At 38.1% G+C, this 12,808-nt stretch overlaps 1 pseudogene; it reads left to right on the forward strand.

Moving 5' to 3' along the window:
• Window positions 1–1,218: 1,218 nt before the first annotated feature.
• On the forward strand, window positions 1,219–11,920 carry LOC123191297 (polycomb group protein EMF2B-like; annotated as a pseudogene).
• Window positions 11,921–12,808: the final 888 nt, after the last annotated feature.

Below are 12,808 nucleotides of genomic sequence, written 5' to 3' on the forward strand. Positions count from 1 at the left end.
GGCCGACCCTGCAACAGCCGGCGAGCGCAGCCCGACGCGCCCAACCCGGTGGGCCTTGCCGTCCTCCGCCCGGCCTCCTCTGATCCCTGCCGAGCTCCGCCCTGCAACTCTCCACCCGGCCTCGTCCAACCTCGGTGGTGACCCTTGTCGCCACCACCTACCAGCAATTCGTCTCCTTTGATTGCTAGCTGGGGTGAGCCTCTCTTCATCTCTCTGTCTCTTGTTTGTTCCTTTCTCTTGTACATGGATAATTGGATGTTTGTTAGATGGATGTATGTTGATTTTTAGTTGATGATTTGCTTGATGAATGGATTAATTGTGCTAGTTTTTCCTAGATGCATGGATGAACGGTGCAAGTATGTAAAAAAATTGCTATCGTGAATGCACGATGCTACTGTGAGGTATTAATGGATGAATGGTGCAAGTATGTAAAAATAAAATTGCTACTATGAACGGAGGAATGGTGCAACGAAGTGTTGGCAATTCAACATCCAGCTTTAGTTCAGGGACATTATAGACATTTCAGCACACAACTCATCCCACAATCACTAACTACAATCTCAGAAAATAACTCGATGATTGATTCTACATAATTTTGTGGGAAGTTTCCCAAAAGCTGATTCTGGAGAATCAAAAGCTCAAAAGGACTGAACCTTAGGGGTCATGTGGTAATCGGCATGCGGGGTTGCAACTATGATATCAACCCTGGGGGACAAGATACATATGATGTTAGAGCTCCAGTCGGATAGCGGGCTGCATCATGATACCTGATGGGGGGTATTTTGTTGTGGTAGATAGTGAAGTCTCCTTATGACAGTAAGTAGTTCCAAAAATTAATGGTTGCTTAGTTCAAGTATATATGTTGCTAACCTTGTTTATATCTGGAAATTAATAAATGGTGATTGTCTAATTGATTCATCACTGGTTGATAATCTCTATGGATAAATATAATGGTCGCACATCTAGATACTAGTATATGGAAAGTTCTGACTTCCATGAATTAATGACTCCCCACTTCAAATCTAATTTGCGTTGTTTGGTCGCATCCTGATTCTAGAAACTAATTGAGTTGATCTTATGCAACCATGTAAATATGGTGAATGATTTTCTTGTTATTAATAGTGAAAAGATATTACTTGTATCTTCTTTATTTGACGCTGTTGCAAATTATGTACAGGGCGTCAAGTGCGGATTTCGTTAATCTCGTCCGCAAACCAGATGTGCCCTCAATTGTCTCCAGCTGAGAAGCTTGCTTCAGAAGAAAGTCTCAAGTTGTACTACAAACCAGTTGAGTGGTACAATATTATTCAACATCGAGCCGCTAAAAATGTAAGTTTCTTTTTAAAATTCTGGCCTCATTCGACACGGATTGCATGTGCTTATTCACTCACACCCTTCACCATGTAAGTGATCACGTAACAATGATGTCTCACTGACCTTTGCAGCCCACTTTCCTGCAAAGATTCCTTGATTACATGATAAAAGCAAGATGAAAGAAGAGGTATACTACAAGCTTTGACTATAATCTATTGCAGGACATGTGTAAATATTGTTCTGATTCAGATCCAAATGTCAAAAGATTAACTGTTCCATTTCAGAAAGTATTTTCTTTTCCAGCATATCAGAGACTTCACTATTACTCCCTCCATTTCAAAATGCATAGCGAATTTCGTTATTATTATGTACATTTTTATCAGAAAAAATCATAACCACAAAAGGCTAGTACTTTGGAATATGAATCTAATGACATCAATTTTATTCAACAAATATATATATGAATTGAGTAGTTCCTGGTCAAGGCTTGCCCTAATGGAACCTGATAGCCAATGTAGGTTACCGCCATAAAGATTAAATAAAACTGTAAATGCGCATGATGAAATCGTAGAATCGATCTGATCATAACTGAGTCTGCCCAATAATTTGAAGAATGTAATGCACCTCATCATTAATGTTAGTGCTTGTCTAGTCATTTGGTAGCCAATTTGATTCATTATTGCCATTCCTAATGACATGCCTAGGTTGGCTATATAACATTTCAGACAAATATGATAATGAAATGTAGAGTAAACAACCATAATTAAGTTAGTGAAAAGTAGAATATATAGGGATCCAAGGTTTTCAGAATGTTACACTCCGCCAGATTTGTGTGTTACCCATTTTTGGTGCATTGATGTACACATGGAAGCATTAATAAATATCCGCGCAAAGATCACTAAGGTGGAAAATATCATCAGATCGCTGATATGGCCCTGCCCGACATCCTCACGTAGGATGATATTTTCAAATCGATGCATCTTTGCAATAGTCATGAGCTAATTGATAGCATATGACTATATCCCACATCTATTGCAAGATTGTGACCATATTAATATTCTAGCAAATTAAACATGTAACTGATATATGTTGTTCCATTCAATTAAATATCATATATTTATAGATTATGGCAGCATATACAACACAGTGAGCTTATTAGATGCGATACAAGCTGTAAGTCGAAATGTACACATGTTATAAAATATTGTACACAAAGTCGAGTATTATTTTTTCTCGGTGCGGCAATGTAGGACACAACTCAACAAGGAATAATCACTATATTGATATTGTAGGGCAACTACTTTTAGTTAGCAATATTTGACATAGAGCTAGATGGTTTCTGCCCCTATATACACCAAAATGGCAATGTGGCTAAACAAGGACCAAGAAATAGTAGCTTGGTTGCTGCCCTACATACACCAAAATGGTAGCTGGGCTAAACAAGGCCCAAGAAATTAAGTTCTTTCATGTGTAATCTATGTGATACTACAAGTACTAACCACTATCGAAATTTAATCTTATGTGTTACATCATGCAAAAGCTGACCAATTTTGTGTTATGGATGTAGGATTCAACTAACTGTATCACTTTCTCGAGGTACAAATACTGCATGTCGAGACCAGAATATCTCCCCTCTTTATGTATTGTTAGCTACACCTACTAGTAACATTTCACTTGAAGGGGTAAGTATACCTATTCTTTGTTTCAATCGATATTTTGTACCAAATTATCTCTTATTATTGACAAAATGTTATGCACAGCACCCTCCCATATGTTGATTCATCCGGGCCTATTTTCTTACAACTTTTAGTGGATTTGGTAGTAAAGATCACACCAAAGCTACATTTGTAATTCCAGACATCTAGAATTTAGCATCCTCCGGAGCTTTCAACCTTAACATTATCCTTATCAGTCGTGGTATGATGTGCATCATATGTTATTCCGTGTGTTCTACAGTTCTTCACAGCCATCACGTTTTGATTCCCTTTAGTTTCAGCAGGACAAGTTGGAGAAGATATTGGTGAAAACAACTGCATCGGGGGCCATTTGGAACGATCTGCTCTCCAAAGTAAGCTTCTGGTTTCATTTCTTTTGAAAGATGCTAAATAGTTTCTAGAACCAGCGCAAGATGCAGTTGTGTGTAGGACTTAGAAATTAGTACTTGATACATTTAGCTACACAACACATTAGTCAAATGGATTGAGCTATTCGCTAGCTGGCAACTTATATTGCTTATTCATGTGGTTGAAGATACAACTGTTCTCCCAAACTCCCATTTCTTGAATGAAATCCAGACCAATGGCCAAACTACGACTATCTCATAGTATATTCGAATCTAGTTGACGTCTGTATTTTGGGCCAAACCATGAACCTTGCAGCGACCTATCTCCAGGTGGTAAACAACTGACAACAGTATGCCGAACCTTTTGTTGCATAAAGATTAGTGTTACAGTTTTCTGTTTTCAAAGAATCGTTAGTATCACAGTTATACTCATAAACCAACACTAATAATTCACAAAGAGATTCCTTTAATACATGGATAACTTGTGAACATAGTGCTGGTGAGCAAAGTATTGGCTATGTGTATGGTTGCCTTTAGGTAGGAGATCCAAAAAATATCTTTAAACATTGTTTGCCAAGATTTTTACAGGGGAGGGGGGGGGGTACTATGCTCTCTGCATTACTAATTTAGATATTTTCTTCTGCTTGGGGAGGATCCTTATTATCACACGTACCGCTTCTAGCCATAACACCTTTTCCTTCTAAAAATAAGTGTCAAGACCAACATTTTTAAGCTCAGAACGCAGTTATGCATGGTTTGTAGGATTGTTGAGTGCAACTATTTACTAATACATTTTGACAGACCTTGAAGGGAAATGTTTCTAGGGTAATGTATCAATTAATTTACTTCGTTTGTCATTCGAGAATCATGCGACGACTTTCAATTTGGGACATACCGTGAAGTTAACTCCTATGGTTGAAATGAGACAAAGCTTCTTAGAGGTACTTTAATTGAACTTCTCCATAGTATTAAGCTTGAATGTTCTTAATTTATGTACCATAACTTTTCTATAGTAGTTAACCATAGGATGGATTGTTAGCATAATTTTGATTAGTGTCAAGTCTGATTAGTGTCTAAGTTGTAGTTAAGTTAGTTTCCATGTATTAGGAATACATGGTCATGTGTAGTAGTAAAACAAGAGTTTTGAGTAGTACTAGGTCTTGGTTAGTCCATGTCACGTTAGGAAATCACTAGTCGGCTAGGATATATACGTGGTAGTACAAGTAGGAGTCATAGTCGTGTAGTACTAGGCTAGCTGTACTAGGTTAGTTCGATTCGGCTGTTTAGAGTCCGTGTAGGTTTAGGAAACCACTACATCCCCCATGTATGTATATACACAGCCAGAGCAACATCATGAGATTTTTATTGAAGGGGTGAAAAGAGAAAAGAAATTAAGGGAAAAACAAGGGCACGATACATGATCTTGGCTAAAAGTTTCGGTGCGTGTGTGTTTTGATGTGATCGATCCTTTGGGCTGAATTCCAACATGGATGAAGCACAATCCTTTGTAGGACCTGAAGTTTCAGACTGAATAAATTAGCTTAGCCACTTGTATTTGGATGATTAACATGTCATGTACTTTTAGTTTTCTAGAATATTGTAGTGCTTGACTTTAATTAGAAATCACCTTCCAAAAGTTCTGGCAGTGAATTGCCACATCAGAAGTAGCGCACTTTGCATCTTTGGTAAGAGAACATGTTACAAGATTAATATTATCAGTAAAGGATGGAATCTTCAGTGTATGTAAGCTTAAGTGATTCTGCGAATCTGCTTTTCTTCAGTTGTTCCTCTGATTTCACAATCATGGTTTTACAAATTGAAAAGTGAAGACTATTACTGGGGTGTAGTGGAAATTAGTTGCTTCAGCTGTATGTTGACCTTACTTATATTTCCTTTTGTTATGCATGCATAAAAAATTCTTGAGCAAGACAATTGCTTGACATTTTGCTCTCACAAGGTTGATGCTACGGTAAGGATATCCTTGTACCTTTTTTGAGCGGTCTCCTACCTTTATTTATTGATCTACTCTCATTTCCATATTTAAGGGACTAATAACTGTTGTTATCCAGTGTGGCAATGGATTATGTTGGAAACTGCCTATCAGTTGCTCCAGCAGCTTGTCTAAGTTTTTTTATTTTGTTCCATGGGTTCATATAAACTCCAAGTTGGCATATCTGCTCAAGAGGCTGGGGCAAGAGACATCCGTGAAAACCCATATAGTAGTTACTCATACAGTAATGTCCCAACTCCGTCATTACCTCGTATAATAAGGTAACACTAGTACATCTCTAGCTAAACATAATAATCGCATGCATTCCTTAGGTGTTTTTTCTCGAACATAAACTTGACCCATCGCCACTAGCACTTGGGGCATTTTCTTTCTTTGAAGAAATTAGCCACCCTGCAAAGCCCGCGCCTCAAATGCAGGTGGGTGAGCGTGCATAATTGCGCTATAGGCAACCGACTACTGCCTGGTTCTCTTCCTTAGGTAGTTTAGTTTGAAGGTATTCATTTTGATTTTGATTTTTTCGATAAGGCTGAGTAAGTTCTAGCATTGTGGAGCCAGAGCTTTTCTATGCAATGAATACATTTTCTCCATGTGTGTGGCAATTGTCAAAACTAAATATGGGGACCATTTAGGCTGCATCAGGCCCTATTTTGAATACTTACGGTGTTAACTATCGATTTTATATATAGCTAAGGGTGAAACCTGGACGTTTGTCATAGTTGAGCAGGTGAAGATGAACATATTCATTGTTGAAAGACGATTTCAATCACCCAACTGTTCCAACGCTTGCATCAGCCGCTTCCCTTGTCTACCACTCGTCTACCACATACCTACCATTTCCAGAAATTTCGTGGCGCCATTGGCCTTCCTCCAATTCGAGCGCATCACAGTCTGCCCCTATCCTCTCTTTTCTCTCCATTGTCTCAGTCAATAAATTGAGCCCTAAATGCTGTGAGCCCTACTCCAGACCGAGAGCATCGCATGCTTCATTTTCTTCCACCATCGCCACGTTGCAAGCAATGTTGCATCCTGCTATCTCCGCAGCTGTTTGACTGCAAACGATGCCGTGAGCACGGTTGCACGCTGTCGCTGCAAGCACTGTCGCCACTAAACGCAAGCAATACCACTGTTCTGCTGCCGCTGCTGAAAGCTTACCACTTCGCGGTTGTAAGAATATGCTGCTGCTCCTGCAAGTCTGCTGGCAATGGACGCGAGGTCTGCCGTCGACGCTGCAAAACTAAAGATAGACACTCCAACACATTGGACAGAATGATGGCATTGCTGGTGTTGCGAGTCGGTTGCTGCAAAACTGTAGCCTGAGGCTCCAAAATGGCAGACACTGCTGCCATCTGAGCTCTGCTGCTGCAAGCGGTAGACAAACTGCTACTAACGCTAGCAGCGCTGCTGCTGACTGCCTGGTTTTGTGAGTTGGGGTGCTGCAAAGGGGAGGTCCTCGGTGCTGCATGCGGCGCAACCCACCTGTGCCCCAAGTGTAGTCATCACGCTTCCATAATAATTGTAGCGACAATTGATATAGATCAGAGGGAGTAATAATGTTGTAAACACAACTCATTTCCATCCAAGTAGTAATCACACACATGCGACACACATATCCATTACTACATATCAAGTTGGGCATACTTTATGGACAACAGAAAGTACATCTTTATCATAGTTTAATTTATCAAACAATATTCTTAGACGAAGAAATATCTAGAAATATCCTGAAATAAAATTTCCGAAAACATTCTAACTGACCATTAGATTATTAGCATGGCTTCCATGAACCATACATGACCATTTAAATATATGTGGCAAATGCACATGATTCATGAATAGGTTGGAAATAACATCATCCTTGTGACCGTATTACGAAATACAAGCTGCAAACAAAGAAAAGATTAGTCTGATTTGATACATAAGTTACAGTACCGGAGAAACTGGGATTTTGAAAATCATAGAATTAAATAGTGAAGCAAAATAAATTTGCACAATCACTTTTTTCTCTTCTGAAAAATATTTGTGTAAAACACTAAAATAACAATAGAATTCATACAATTGAAAAAACAAGTTTGTAGTTGTACCACACTTGAATCATATTACAGAGAGGATGCTCAGACTTGTAAAGGAGGTCATTATCATATATTATATGTCTCTGTTCCTGAGATAGATCAGAAGACTGTTTAAGCGCGTAGCTATGACATTTCAGTAGAGAATGAATTTTAAAATTGTTTTATAAGATACAATTGTGATGTACCCTGTAAGCATGCTCATATTCGTCTTCGATAACAAACATCTTCTGGGTGAACCAAGCTGGAGGACACTGTCTGTCCTTCCTGGAAGAAACCAGTATACGCGTCTCATGACATTAGATAAGTGGTGTTGGAGCTGTGAATGAACTGAAGGATGAAACATAACTTAGAAAGTTCTTTATGCGATAAACTAACTTTGACCCATTCTTTATCTATTGTCGTGACATTAGAGGGGAGGCCATGGAATTTGATATATCATTGAGCAGTTTTAGCCTATGAATGATGCAACTAAGTTAGATTAGATGCATGGCAACCATTAATAACCTGACTTACTTTTTTTGCCATATAAAAATCGGAATGATGAACACTCACATGGTGGTAGAAAAAAAACATGACCCTGGGTGCACAAATTAAGAAGTGACACTGTCTACTCATATGTGGAGTGCTATTATAATTCTAATTCCAACACTGCAATCGGCAAAAAAAACCACATTTCAAGGATGATGGTAATCTGAATCTCTAGAAATTCTGCAATATGGACCAAAAATATTTGTAATAAAACAAGCGCCTCCTGATTGTGGATGGATACAGAGGTACTCTATCCTGACTTCACGAGCTTACTCTTATACACAATAATTAAGCAAACAACAAGCCCGAGAAACAGCTCCTGTGGATACACAATAATTTCATAGCACCATAGCTTCCTTAAAAAAGACACCATACAGTTCTAAGTACTGTAGGATATTTGTATGTGTCAACACTCATTACTCTTAGTATGAAGTACTTTGTGGGGCACACGATGGTGCGAACCCGCAAAAGAGAGGGAGGGAGGGCGGGAGGGAGGGAGGGAGAGGGAGAGAGAGAGAGAGAGAGAGAATTTTAGAATTGTTTTATAAGATACAATGGTGATTTACCCTGCAAGCATGCTCATATTCGTCTTTGATAACAAACATTTTCTGGGTGAACCAAGCTGGAGGGTACATTGTCTGTCCTTCCTGGAAGAAACCAGTATACGCGTCTCATGGCACTAGATAAGTGGTGTTGGAGCTGTGAATGAACTGAAGGATGAAACATAACTTAGAAAGTTCTTTATGCAATAAACTAACTTTGACCCATTCTTTATCTATTGTTGTGACATTAGAGGGGAGGCCATGGAATTTGATATATCATTGAGCAGTTTTAGCCTATGAATGATGCAACTAAGTTAGATTAGATGCATAGCAACCATTAATAACCCTACTTACTTTTTTTGCCATATAAAAATCAGAATGATCAACACTCACACAGTGGTAGAAAACAAACATGAGCCTGGGTGCACAAATTAAGAAGTCACATTCTCTACTCATATGTGTAGTGCTATTATAATTCTAATTCCAACATTGCGATCGGCAAAAAAAACTACATTTCGAGGATGATGGTAATCTGAATCTCTAGAAATTCTGCAATATGGACCAAAAAAATTTGTAACAAAACAAGCGCCTCCTGATTGTGGATGGATACACAAGTACTCTATCCTGACTTCATGAGCTTACTCTTATACGCAATACTTAAGCAAACAACGAGCCCGAGAAACAGCTCATGTGGATACACAATAATTTCATAGCACCATAGCTTCCTTAAATAAACACACCATACAATTCGAAGTACTATAGGATATTTGTATGTGTCAACACTCATTACTCTTAGTATGAAGTACTTTGTGGGGCACACGATATGGTGCAAACCCGCAAAAGAGAGGGAGGGAGGGAGGGAGAGAGAGAGAGAGAGAGAGAGAGAGAGAGAGAGAGATAGAGAGAGAGAGAGCAGAACCTTTGTAAGCTGGTCCGAAATCTATATCAGTTTTGGTCCGAATATTATATTAAGAGAGATGTAACATCTTTTAGAAAAATGTGTCCTCGGTAACATATCAAATATGTGTGCATGTTTATGTATGAAACCTTACCACAAAAGTGTATGCTCCACAATTTATTTACTTGAAGAATTTAGTATGTTTCTACTGCATACAACACATACATACAACAACTGTGTGTGTGTGTGTGTGTGATATTCCACGGATATTCAACCATGTGATCATAACAAACAAACCAATAAATATGCACAATAATATTTGGAAATAATGAACACTAATTCTCTGTACAACGAGTAAATGTTATGCCCTTATGGATGTTTTATATAGTCCGCCCGGCAGTGCCCATGATTAGCCAACAACTAGGATAGATTTCTCGGTTTATGAGGTCAAGTGTGGGCATGTTAAAATTCTATTTCTCGATTTTTCATACCACTAGTTCTGTCATTCTGTTGCTTGGGGATCAAATCCATGTGGTGAAGGTAAATGTACTTGTGCTGATCATGTTGCTAGTTTGTTCTGCCATTTGTCCATCACGTAATAATGGCAGGATAAAAACTATACGGGTTTTATTAATAGGATTAGTGCGCAATTAAAGCTAAGTTTATAGGGTTCCAACTAAATTGTGAGTTATTGGATGGAAGCTATACCTTTCAAAATTGTCATGGATGTGGACTTGTAAAAGGGCAAGTAAAAATATCTCAACATGAAAAACAATTTTGTTAATCCTTAGAGTTTGTACTTGGGGCTTTGGCTAGCGAGGCTGGTTTATCTGGCTTGTGAGCCTGGACTTTTGTGGTCAGGATAGTCAGCCTAGAACTAAGCCTGGCCGATCTAGTGTTTCACTAGAGTTTATCATGACAGATTGCTCTAAGTTTCAGCTTTGTTAACACATTTTTATTTTTGTATCATAAAATGAGAAAGTATTTATTTATATTTCTCCAGATTAAGAGCTGGCAATGTGCATTTCAACTACAAGTATTACAACAATACTATGGAAAAGACTGAAGGTTCTTTCTTACACAACATTTGGGCTAGCACATTTTTCATTTTCATCGACATTTGTTAGCATCATATACTGACATTTTCCCTAGGTTCTCTACTTTTCCTAGTGTAACTAAGTATAAATGTTTGATTTTAATAATAATAATATCAATATGTATGCAACTAAGGTAGTAATTAAATTTTGCTAAGATTCTTGGTAAGCATGTTATTGGTTGAAAGCTTCTGATGTTTATGGGGGTAAGTAATCTTATTAATTACTTTGTCCAATTAGTTATGGTGCCGTAGCAAGGTAAAAAATGTTGAGAATATATTCATTATAGGAATATTAGGGTATCAATACAAAAGGAAGTAACATAGTGGATAATTTATGCTGTTAATGGTTTTGAATTTGATCTTAGAACTTAAGACGGGGATGATATTAATGCTTTTTTTATGTGCCATCATGCTTTGAATGTTTATCATCACAATGATCTTGTGTTAAATGCTTTGCGGTTACCTATGTGCAGTTTTGCACCACTGCATAATATTTGTTGTTGAAGTTAAATATTGTTGTTCAGTTCATGATTCTTATATTGATCCCTTCTTACGAGTCACTGAAGATTTGCTTGCCCCTTTTGCTTCATAAAGTGTGGAAGCTACAAGGTAAAATTTGAAGATAACTTGCATCTTGTTTATTTATTTAAATGTTGCTTATTGCTGCTAAGGCCAGGGATCTGTGTCATCTACTACATTTGGGGTAAAAAAATTTGTTATTTCACACTTCACATTTGTTATTTATTCAAATGTTGCTTATTGCTGGCTTGTTCTTGGGAACAGTTATTACTCTATCCACCCTTTCTTATTTATTTTTATGGGAATAGTTTTTATGCACACTTTCTCAAGGCACACATCTGACATTGTGATTCTCGTGATATATACTAGGGCCTGAGATGTCACCTAAAATCATCACATGACCTATTCCACTTTGAGTTTTGGGTTCGTAAACTTCTAGATTTTTCATTGTAATGTTATTTTTCAACATTGCAATAGTTTGATTGTTGATTTGTTCTTTTCATTCATGCAGATATCTAAAGAACGCCAGGCTGTTGATGTTAGTATCAAGGTTGATGCATGGAGAATAGAGGTAAATTAGTGATAGAACTTACAAAATTTCCTCATAATAAATGATAGATTTAGTAACTAAGCCGGGCTGTTCTAATTTACCCCTGAGTTGTTTGAAGAATGTGCAGGATACGTGCAGAATCCGCATTGTGTATCCTTTTACATGCTTAGCATAGTAAATTTATGAATACTGTATATTGATTTAAATTGAAACATTTTGTTATTAGCTCCTGGAACTAATATTCCCATTTATTTCTCAGCTTGGGCCTAAGGGAGTTGATCCAATACGTCAAACATTTTCCTACTGGTATGCTATTTCTAAAGCAAATTGATCAGTTAGTTCATTTGTTTCTATTTGATTTTCCTAACTATGTTGCATCATCAGCTCAAGGTTTAAGACTAGAAGGTCGGTAACCACATCTGCGAAAATAAGCCTTGATGATGGTACATTCTCATCTTATGAAACTTTAATTTCCCTTTTTCTTTTGTGGTAGCAGACTTATGGTTTCTCACTGTGGCATAACTACATTAAATTGGTAATGCCATATTACATTAAAAAATGGTACCACAGAAAGGTGGTGTTGTTTCTATCCTTGTCTCCTGTCTGCTACATAATTATATAATAATAGTTCAAATTTTGTTCCTCATGAAATCGGTTAGAGTTATATATATTTAGTTGTGTATCCCTTTGTAATTTCTCCATTCTATAAAGGGGTTTTCTATATTGACCTATGCCCACCTGAAAATACAAATTGAATATTTCTTATAACCATATTAGAGTTTATGTCTCTTTAGCACTTGCATCTTCTTATGACATGGTATATTAGAGCCATGTGTCCCTTTGTATTTCCCCCATTCTATAAAGGGTTTTCTTCATATACATACTGGTCTATGCCCACTTGAAAAATGCAAGTTCCATATTTCCAAACATAATATTAATGCCTAGGTATTTTTCCGCATGTGCAACTCGTGCTAAGATCCCGTCGTGCTGCCGCTGATTTCTTCTCTCACCGCCACCATCTCTTTCCCGTGGCTGCTGCTGCTAGCCCTGCTAGCTTCCGCCATTACCTTCCGCCATCACCCATCTCCTTCACAAATCAGCCCCATCTCCACACGCCGGCTGCTGGCCCTTCCCTTTGCCCGCTGTTTCCACCCTGCTGCCAGGTTGCCGCTGTCTGGTGGCTGCCAGGAGGCCGCCGCCACCTGATCCAGGAGGCCAC

The sequence above is a fragment of the Triticum aestivum genome, chromosome 2A (assembly GCF_018294505.1).
Source record: "Triticum aestivum cultivar Chinese Spring chromosome 2A, IWGSC CS RefSeq v2.1, whole genome shotgun sequence".
NCBI lineage: Eukaryota > Viridiplantae > Streptophyta > Magnoliopsida > Poales > Poaceae > Triticum > Triticum aestivum.